Raw genomic sequence first — 11,582 nt, forward strand, 5'->3', positions numbered from 1 at the left:
TGGAATGGACAGAAAAAGTAATTCCATGATAAAAATGAAAATATTTATTTAAGGGATTATTTCTTAAGTTATTTGTAGTTGAAAATATTCAATTTTCGTGTAAAAAAGAGCATTTTTGGATGGTTTTTTAAATATAACTTTGAAAATGTACATCTTACAGAAAAAAATTAAGAAATAAAGTTGGAACCTGTGAAAAAATAAATAAATTTAATCTAAATTCAGATATTTAGTTGCAAAAATAACAGATATGGCTAGTTAATGATAATTTTATCCCACAACTGTAAAAATAATAACTATTTACGATCTCAAAACTAATCAAATATCAAATATTATAAAATAATGTATTGAAGATTTTTTGAGGGAAACTAAAAAAATTAATGAATTTAATTACAAATCATTTGGATAAAAATCAACAAAGTTATAACAAAAATAAAAAATTTTTATCAAATTTTTCAAAAAGAAAATAATACAAAAAGTGATGAATAAAATTTGAATTTTTGGTTAATATCTCCTAAAGCAGTAGCAAAAAACCGTTAGAAATAAAAGTAATTAAATCTTTTTTTACTTAACAATTTGATCTTTTAATTGTTAACTTTTTGACCTTGAGTTTTTAAAAAACGAACAACCACGTAATATGCGAATTACCAGAAATTGTAGCATTTGAAATTTTCTCTACAATGACTTTTGAATCAATTTCATAGCTATAAAATTGAAAAAATTATGTTGAGAAAAGTACAGGAACGTTACGCAGATAGGTATACCTGTGAGAATATACATACATACTTGCAGTTGTCGAAAACTTGGAATATTTTGCAATTCGACGTGTGGAACATGTTCTGGTGACAGCTGTCTAAATTGCCCCTCTTTCATAGATGAAGATGACGAAGAAGAGGAAGAAATCGAAAATGTCCATGAAACATAATGATACATTCCATTTGATAAAAAATTTATTATATAAATTATTTTAATTTTTCCTTTCAATTATTGAGAAATATATTAAACAACAAAAAAAGAGTTTACATTTTTTTCATGATAAAAGGGTTGTTTTTAAGCGTGAAAATATTATTATGAATTAATGTTTGGGGGTTGAAATATGATAAATATTATTTGAATTATATTCCGCGATATGTGAAAATGTTTTTTTACATAGAAAATTTTGATTTTAATGCATGCATGGTAAAAAGCAGATGCTGAAAATTTTTAAAAATGATCTACAGAGAAAATTAAACTTATTTCCAAAGCGGCAAATACAACCCTATAATCGTACACCTTTTTTCTCCTAATTCTATGGACTATTGTTTATTCTGTTGTATAAACGTGTACATTAGCTAACTCTATTTTTATGTTGGTACAAATACGACTTCATAGAGACAGTAGCTCATCAATTTTTATTCAATTTGCTGACATAATTTACTTCATTATATTTGGATCTCCCTTAGGTTTATTCTCACAGAGAATCTGCAAACAATTTCGAACGTTTTCAAACCAAAGTTAATGCGTATGTATACAGCTGATTATATTATTATTTTCTCCTAGTTATGTGAATAGCTGACATGTGTAATAGTGAGCGCCAAATTCAGGTTTCTCTTCAACTCAACAATACTCTCTGTTGTGATTTTCTCTATTTGTTTTCCTTTTGTTTTTGTCATAAATCATTTTCTATTGAATTGGAGTACTATTTGTTAAAAAAATATTGGTTTTTCGGCCTTATCATTCAATCAATAGGATATTTCAGAATCATTTTCCTTTTTCAAAATATTTATCACAAATAAATAATTTATATTATAAACAGAGCGAAACTTTAATTTTAACAACAGGAGTGTGACGTCACACGCCGCCATTGTTAGCGCAGGTCAGGGATCACTTTCCAAATAAAGTTTCAGCTGCGTTTAGCATCATATATTTGTTTAGTGATTTGTAATTTTTTCGTATTTTCTATGATAAATTTTGCAAAAATCTATTTAAACTAATTACACACTTATTAAATAACTTTGAAGAGCACACACCACCACAACCATTTTTTGTATGAATTAGTTTTTGATAATAAAGTTTGATTTAGAGTCGAGTGGCGCTACTTTGCGCAGAAAAATGAAATTTTAATTAATATTTCAGTTTTTACTTTACCGAATGGTTTAAGTATATGAATTTGTAGATTTGAATAAAACAGGTAATGGTAGGGTATTTTTTTATTTTCATATGCACTTTCAGACTTCTCTTCGGCTGTAAGATGTAAACCCATTTTATGGTAACATCAAACAGACTTTTTCAGGTCTCACTTGAATAATAATTCTGTACATCGTTGCCGTTGCAACTACTTTCAAGCTCATTGTTCAAGACGTTTTCCACTACCTCTAAAGATAAATATAAGTACTTTATCAATTCCTTTTCCTGGGAATAAACGTTATTATGTTGAAGTGATTTTTCCATTGATTCAAATACCCTCATTTTCGTAGTCGTATAAAAAATTTCTTCCATAATGTCTGAATTGTTTATATGTATTATGGTTTATATTCACTATTTTCCATATTTAAGAAGCGTCACAAAAGAAATCCAAAAAGTAATCACAAAATTAGAGCTATTCAAACAAGTTATTGGTGAAACTTTTTAATCTAACACATTAGGAAAAAAGTAGAGTCAGATTTTACGCGAAATTGTGGAAATAAACAAAAATTTATTTATTTGGAATCTCACGAAAGAATTTGAGTTTTCACCATAGGAATTTACTTACTCATTTCTAATATTAAATGATTTATTAAGCGGTAAACAGAATGAACGCGAGCATGACGCGCTCTAGACGAACATAAATGTCAAAGATAGTTCGACTTGTTGAGAAACTGTGATAACACACACAATGGTCGCGCTTATACGGCTTCTTGACGTCGAAGTTAACCAACTTTCTATGCGTTGATCGTCGCTGAACGTCAAAAACATAACCTCACTTTTCTAGCGTAGTTTGTAGTTGCAGATACCTTGAACAATTACTTCTCTGAGTGAAAGGCTGATAGAATTTGTACGTGCTTATGAGTGTTTATATAACACTCGGCTGGATACATGAGAACTAAAATTTGGCAGAATATAGAGAATCATTTTCCTATTTGAAAATTCCATGACAAAACTGGTGATCAACTTCCTGATCTAATCGACAATCATGTTACCTTATTGAATGTTTTATTGAGTCTCTGCTCAATAAGTTCAAAAGTTGATCATATAAACCCAGATTCATTCTTGTATTTTTAAAAAATTCGTCTGGGTCTAATTCGTTCATTTTAAGTCTCACCCACCAAAGCCGAGTTAAATAACGCTTTGTATAATTTCTATAAGCATTTCATACAGTGAAGTAAGTATATAATACATTATAATTAATTCAAAATCTAATATCACTGTTTAAATTCTTCCTTTAAATGCGCTTTTAATGTTATGTTTACTAGTGAACCAGCGTCATATTCGCGTTAATTCTGTGCACTGCTTAAAATGCACATAAAATGATTAACAATGCTTGTTTATGGCGAGCAGTTAACACTAATACTTAAGCGTCAGAGTAATTAAAAATGCTATATGAATAGTTTTAATAATTTTAAGGTTATCCAGGAAAAATATACATATATCATGCACAATGTAAAAGAATTATAGTCCCATAAACATCCTCTTTTCCTGAAAATACTAACAAAATTGTTAATAACGTGACGCCTCAGTATAATCTAGGAGTTATGATTATTGCACATCTTTTATATCCCATACAAAATGTAAGCAGAGATTATACTGAAAAAATATAATTACAACGTGACAATGTAATTGATTTATAACTAGTAATTTCTGTGATGATTAAAAACGTTTGTTTATAATTAATTTATTGAATTAGAAATCTTCTTCTACCACACTATAATATTTGTATAAATAATAAAAATTGAATACGGCTAAATATTTGATTATATTGGAATCTAATTTGAGTAATTATTGAAAAAATCTCTAACCACAATAATGTCCATAACTGCACGTGTATATTAAACACGTATACAAAAAATACAACCCACAGAGTACGCATATACTACTTCACCTGATAACCTCAATAATTACTATGTGAATGTATCCAAGAATTTATCAAATCCTATAACTCCTTCTTATGATCCGCTTTCATATCTCCCTGATGCTAATGTTAACTTACACAGTTTCTTCTTTATGCCCGTAGTTTTAGCAGAGCTTCGCAATAAAACTAATGACATTAAAAATAAATACTCATCTGGAACTGATGGACATTAAAAATGTTTTCGAATCACCTTACTACTTTAATGAACGTTTCATTTCAAAATGGCACTTTTCCCAATTGCCTTAAGACGGCTGTAACTATACCTCTGCATAAAGGAGGAAATAAAAATCAAGCATCGAATTATCCCCAATTGCACTCTTTCCCACGTTATCTAAGATCATAGAAATATTGGTCAAAAAGAGGCTTTTATCATTTCTGTTTAAATATAAAATACTTACTACCCATCAATTTAGGTTTTTAAGTAACAAATTCACAAATGATGCTATATTCTTCCCCCTAAATAATGTCTCTAAACAGCCATCACTCCACTGCAACAACTTCTGTGATTTTTCTAAGGCTTTCGATTGAGTTAACTATAATATTTTAATCAACAAATTGCAGAGCTACGGTTTCAGGGGAACACATCTTGCATGGTTTAAATAATTCCTTATCAACAGAAGTCAGATTGTAAGGGTTGATACAACAGTGTCTTATTGCCAATAGAATATAGACTGCCCCAAGGCTCAGTAATAGGCCCTATTTTGGGACGACACTAGTTTCTCTTGGAGCAACCCTGATCTCATGGCACTTTATAGGTCCATATCTAGTAACCTAATTACCATTAAATCATGATGCGATTGTAATCTTTTCTGTATCAACGTTGACAATTCCTTGAAACCTTATCGCCTTATCTAAAAAATTAAGTTCCTCCTGTTTTGCGCTGAGATCAATTTCCAAAGAACTGAACTCATCCACCTCCTTAACAGTTAATTATGCCCTTATTGAGTCGCATCTCCGATATGCCCTTCCCTTCTGATGTTCGTGTGGTGCGACGCAATTTGAGCGAATCTTCAAACTACAAATGTGAGCTTTTAGATATTTACTCGGACTAAACAACAGGAATCATTGCAGGGACTTCTTTAAAAGATTAAAAATTCTGACTCTTCCTTCCTTATTCATCTTTGAATCCGTTTGCCTAATTCCTAAGCACGCTTCCCCAATTTCAGAAAGGTCGTTCCACGTTCAAAATTAGTTAAGTGCTCAATATTTTACAATGCAAAAAAAATGCACAATCACTTGCCAATTGAAATCAAATCGATATCATCTTGTCCTGCATTCCGCAATAATTTGAGGGCATATTTACTGGAAAGTGCCTAATTATTACCTATTACTATTACATATAATTTTGTTACTCATTATGGTATCCTTCTGTATACTGAACTTTTTTTATTTATATCTTTATTTAGTATTTTTATGTTTGTTTTTTAGTTTTTACAAGCTTTTCTATGCAAATTGTAACAAGCTCGGAAAATATATAAAAGTTAGTTCACAGTTCAACTTTGAGAATCATTTCAACTGACAGCAACTATCAATTAAATTGTTTCAAACAGGATAACGATAAAAAGAAACTTAAGGATTTATGTGTGTAATTGATAACCATATTACGTTCACAAAACATTAACGAAATTATAACAAAACATTAACGAAATTATACTCGTAACAAATGTAGCAAATCTAGGATGTGTCAGACATTGGAAACAATTCAACCTATAACATCAAGATTCTCCTAGTCTAATATAAACAGAGGATTTTAATCTTACACGAACCTTTACTGCAAATACTTTAAATATAAATCTGATTCAGTAAATGAAAACTATTGTCTATCTCTCATCAAATTCAAAATAGAAGACAAAATATATAGGGACCATAACACAGAAAACATATACAAAAAAAGCATGGAAATACACCTAAATAGTAGAAGAAAAATTTAGAAAGTGGAAAAGTTCAGACATTCCTATTTCAGCTATAATCTTTGTACCACCAGAGTCACTTAGTGAACTGAAGAAACACAGAAATCAACAATAATTGAAACATACGATGGTTGCTACTTAAGTTTTGATAAGCGGGCGAAATCGAGTAGACAAATGCAAAAACATAATTGGTCTTCGTATATTATCGTTTTCTTCCAAAACTTGTAAGGGGGTCGATTTTTTTCGGATAATGAAGTCATATGTCTGTAAATCAGGGGTTTGCAGAGGTTGGACGATCTTCCTCTTAACGAGACCATATCGGAAAATCAAAAAAAAATATTGATTTCCCGATTTTTAATCATTTATACCATATTTGGGTCAAATTACTTAGTTCTTTTTATCCTGAACTGGTTTTTATCATTTATATGTATATAGATCGTTATCATTATTCCTAGACCTTTCTTATATTTATTTCAGAGGTAGGTAAACAAAGAAAACAGCGAAGATGTATTGAGCAAAATAAAAGAAATACTCTGGACACAATGAAGGTACTTGCCAGGAAAGCATGGAATAATTACAGGAAAGACACGGAGATAGAGAAGATTATTGAAGTTTCAAGCTAATTTCAGTCTTAATCAACTAGATAAAGGAATTTATAGGCCACTTACCTCATGAATATTAAAATATAATCTGCGTTATCCGTTCCAATGTTTTGTTAAAATATAAATATAATTTAGTGAAAAAAAAAATATTAATTAAAACTATTTATAATTACATCGAAATTCATGAACTGGAATTATAATTTTTTATCAAACTATCATTTTTATGCACATGAAACATTACTAACAATTATCCATATTATATTTGACTGTTTCAAATACTTCCAAATTTTCATAATCCAACGTATATTTCTGTGCTTTTATAAGTTCCTATTTTTTTATCATATAGTGTCTTTTTAATCTATTTCATAAATATCGAGTTGTCTGTCCTATGCAAACAGTATAACAATTAGCTTCATATATACTATGACGTTTTCTAATGTTTGGTATTTTCATACCAATAAAATAATCTGATGTATTCTGTCCCTTTTGACTTATTCTAATATATATTTATTGAAATAATTAGATAACTGTTAAGAAGGTCCTTCTACATAAGGACATCAAAAAATGGAGATACTCATTTAAGAACGCCTTATTTCAATTTATCTTTTTAATTTAATTAGTTTATATATTCTTTTAGAGTTATTAATTAAGAAGAAATTTTAATCTAACATACACCTTAGGTTTGGGACAACTTGTTTGGGCAGATATAGGACAACATAATGAATTCTCTTGACGATGGTTTCAACTTAGCAAAAATTAAGAATCTACAAGATGGAGGCGTCGTCGTGAACGACTAATTAAGAAATTAAAAAGTTTAAACAGCTTGCAAATGACAAATTATCTGGCATATTATTGGTTCACTAAATCCCTCAATGAGGATCTTTGAACTAACAGAGAAGAACTGACCTGATTAATAACCTTTATAATGAAGTAAAATCAGAACTTTTTTTCGGAAAATTGTATTATTGATATGATATAAGGTTTTACATATTTTTTCGGAAATTTTAGGGTTATGTTGAAAATTGCCTTTATAAAAGTTGAAGATTTTTTTGTACTGTACAACTTTTATATTAAACGTTTTTCAATTAGCTGTGAAATTTAACACTAAACCGCAATGATGCATTTTTCAACCATTTTACCCCCAAAAAACTACCCTTTAACTCTACTGTTTACGCTTTATTGTTTATTACCACCCCATTTCCCCTTTTGAGCTGTTAAAGTATTGTACAGCATTGTCGTCGCTTAATCAGATTTATTTAATTCATAAATTTCTTTAGATAGAATAGAAATATGGCGACTACGGGCGAATAAAGACAGGTATGAATTTAATAATAAAGATTCGATGTACAAACACAGCAAGTTATTTGAAATATATTCGAACGTTTAAAAAAGGAATATATTCAGCAATCTGATAATGCAATAATAATAAGAATGGCTGAATGAAATAGAATAAATAATTTTTCCATTTATAGAGTAGTCACGAAAGGGGTTGCTGTGAATCATTCACAGAACCGAAAAACATGTAAGGAAAAACTGAAATCAGTTGACAAAGCTACACAAGATTTTACATGTAGGACAATTTATAGTTTATATAACGAGAACAGGGTTGCGACATTAGAAGTAATACAGCAAAAGGTAGCAGATTATCCAGAATACAATTATATCAGTTTAGAAACATTGCGTCAAGTTTTTTCAGCATCTGTTTTTAAACACAAAAAACGGATGGCAATAACCGAATCGTCAAGGATAGTTCCATGGCGACAAGATTATTCACGTGAGATAAAAGACTACCGAAGTTCTAATAGGCACATAATTTATATAGATGAAACATAGTTCGACAGTCACGATGTAGTGAATTTCGGTTGGGTTGACACTAGTAAAAATTGCTGTTTGGATGGGCCATGTTCTAAAAGAAACCCATTATAATAGTACACGCCGGAAGCAAAGACGACTTCGTGCTTAATGCTTTATTAATATCTTCTATAAAAATTAAAAACTGTGCAGCTGATTATATGACAGCAGAATTATTTGAAAAGTCGTTTAATGAACAGCTTTTACCTAACATTCCACCACAGTCAGTAATCGTTATGGACAACGCATCCTACCAGTCGCGACAACTCCTGAAGATACCAAATAGTAGTAGTAGCAAAGCTCAAATTTTAGCATTTAAGTATCAACAAAATATTCCTATAGCTGTCAGCGATCTAAAAAAGCCCAACAAAGAATTGCTAACTGTTATTAAAGTCCTTCTCGTACTACCTCCTTACTATTGCATATTAACCTTATAGAGTTAATATGGACAAACGTAAAATTAGACAAACGAAAATGTAATCAGTCTCCAGAACTGAGGAAAGAGGTTGTAAAATTATAAATAAAGTTCTAGCAGCAGACCGCCAAGAGCTTTAGAAAAACTGTGTTGAACATGTTATCAAAGAAGAAGATGAATATGTGGTATTATTCTTATTACAACCCTTCATAATTTTATCAAATGATGACCTTAGTTAAGAAGATTCTGACTACCATTATTATTTATAAAGATACTTTGAAATTGAAGTGTTTCTTTTATAGTTTTTGCTTTGAAAGTTTGTTTTGAAGAAAAAAAAACGAATGGGGTACAAAAACGGCTCAGTTCACGTTTGGTGCCTTGTTTAAACCAAACTCTCTTACGGGCAGGTACATTTTACTCGTCTATTTACATTTTATAATTTAATATTCCGTTGTGGCAAGTTAACGAAGTATAATAATAATTTTTTTCTAAGTCCCACGTAAGACTAAAATGCATCTGTCTAAATATCGGCGAATAGTGCTGTCAAATTTATAATGATTCGATTGACTTTTAACGAATACTTAGATATACATATTTTAAGAAGTATTTATAACAACAACAAAGTATTTATAAAAATTTATTAAATAAGGTATCTACGCCTATGGTATATCAAACAAAATTGTCGGCAAGTTTTTTTATAATCTACAATTGGTAATGGAAGAACTATACAATTTTCTTCGTTTCGTAGTATTCATGTTGTAGTATTTATGTATCAACATGATAATAAATGTTAGTTTAAATATCAATTCATCGATTAATTTTTTCAAAATATACCTGTGTATATAGTCGGCAAATCGTAAACGTTTGGTAGGAAACCTTCTCCAAAGCAGCATCCTTAAATGACTTCTTTATATTGCAAAGGTTCTTTAAAACTGATATACGAGTAGTACTGTCTGCTAAAGAAACTTCGAAACTATATGACTAATAATAATTGTTTAAACAAATGTTTCCAATGGAATATGTAGATATCTGGAAACTACCATATCAACAAAATGAAAGTAGATTTTATTAATGCTTATTTAATTACTGTATAGTAGGTAAAAGTAACTTTATATCTATTATAAGATCTATGATCATTAGAACATAAACATGCATTTATAACCTGTATTTTCCGACTAACAAGATGTAATAACTGCAATAATAGATGAGAGTGTATAGTTTAAAACAAAATAGTATTATATAAATTAAATCGGTCCAAGTAACAGGTGTCCTTCACTCATAAAATAACTTATATAAATTATTCACAATAATGTATTCAGTATCCAAAAAATAATTTCTTCAAACGATAGTTTATTTCCCCGATTCAGCCGTCAGCCGTGAGGTCAACACTCTTGGCACCTCATCAACTTTATCAGTCTCTTTTCCATCTCGATTTCGGAGTACCTTTACCACTACAAAATACACATTTTCAAACAAAGAAAAATCTTTCTCATTCCATCCCACACACGTGGAATACGGCGCAGTAAGAGACGGAACAACACAAGACGTAGCGAAAACTCGATGTGAAAGTAGTCTGCAAACAGCTGACTTGAACAACAAAGAATAGAGAAACGTATGAAATATCCATGATTGTTATTAAAACTTGTTAAATTAAAAATAATAAGGTAATGTGTGCATTCTTTGAATTTCATATATAAATTAGTCGAGGTATTTCACAAGATAACAATAATATTGACATCGTGATAACGCGCAGACTATGTATTGATATTATAAAACTTAATTGGATTTAATCACACCGAGTACACAATGAAATCGGTATCTGTTGACTAGCATTCAATAAGAAAATAATCAATAAAAAATGCAAGTGCAATTACAACTTAAATAAAATAAAATCCTATAGGGGAGAAAATGGCAGCCCATAATGCAGTGTAAATGTAACAAAGAAACAAAGCAAAATCCAATTCAAAAACAATTGTCTGACTTACTTTAGAAATCATGCGTGTGTGCTAGGGTTTCTTGAAACTATTCACAGCTAGATGTTCGCGAATCAACGTTGTCTTTTAGTAAAAAACATTAAATAAACAAGTCGATTTTCACGAATACAATTCTGCACTAGTCCCGTATACTATCCGAATACATTCAAAGCACTAAAATAGAAGTTTCGATCAGTACCGCGTAAATAACCGAGAGGGAGCTCTCGTCTCTCTGCGCATATAAACAAAAGCGGTTTCTAGCGCTGCTGCCACATTCATATCTATATCACCGATATGTAACATTTTTTCTTTCATCTAAGATAATCATAACGATGTTTATCGTTCATCAGTTTATGTTACTATCAATTTTTAACAGCAAATTTTTAATTTGGGTTTATCATATAGTGCATATGAATAACGATTTATTTTCTCCTTCTTACTACTTATATATAAATAATTTCCAATACTGTAGCTTACCACCGAATTATATTTAATTATGAATTGAGTCTTATATTAAGGTATTATTGATACGACTCTCATTCTATAATATAAGGACACATCTAAAATCTATGTTTTCAACTGCCAACAAATTCTACTGGTTTTATTGCTGTATATATAAGTCTGACAATTTAAGATAGTAAGAAAATTGGTTTTATAATAATTTTCAATACTATTAATTGGTGAATATACATATTAGTGATTTATGGGGCAATAAATCGAAAAAATTTGATTTGTATGGAATACATT

At 29.9% G+C, this 11,582-nt stretch overlaps 1 protein-coding gene across 2 annotated transcripts in view; it reads right to left on the bottom strand.

The window, feature by feature from the left end:
- Window positions 1-11,008, bottom strand: part of LOC130898316 (protein yippee-like 2) — a 236,201-nt gene extending 225,193 nt beyond the window's left edge. For both annotated transcript variants that reach the window (XM_057807527.1, XM_057807525.1), the window contains exon 1: window positions 10,848-11,008. The gene's annotated coding sequence lies outside the window, so the exon portion shown is untranslated. The remainder of the gene's footprint in view (window positions 1-10,847) is intronic.
- Window positions 11,009-11,582: the final 574 nt, after the last annotated feature.

Source organism: Diorhabda carinulata, chromosome 9 (genome assembly GCF_026250575.1).
Source record: "Diorhabda carinulata isolate Delta chromosome 9, icDioCari1.1, whole genome shotgun sequence".
Classification (NCBI taxonomy): domain Eukaryota; kingdom Metazoa; phylum Arthropoda; class Insecta; order Coleoptera; family Chrysomelidae; genus Diorhabda; species Diorhabda carinulata.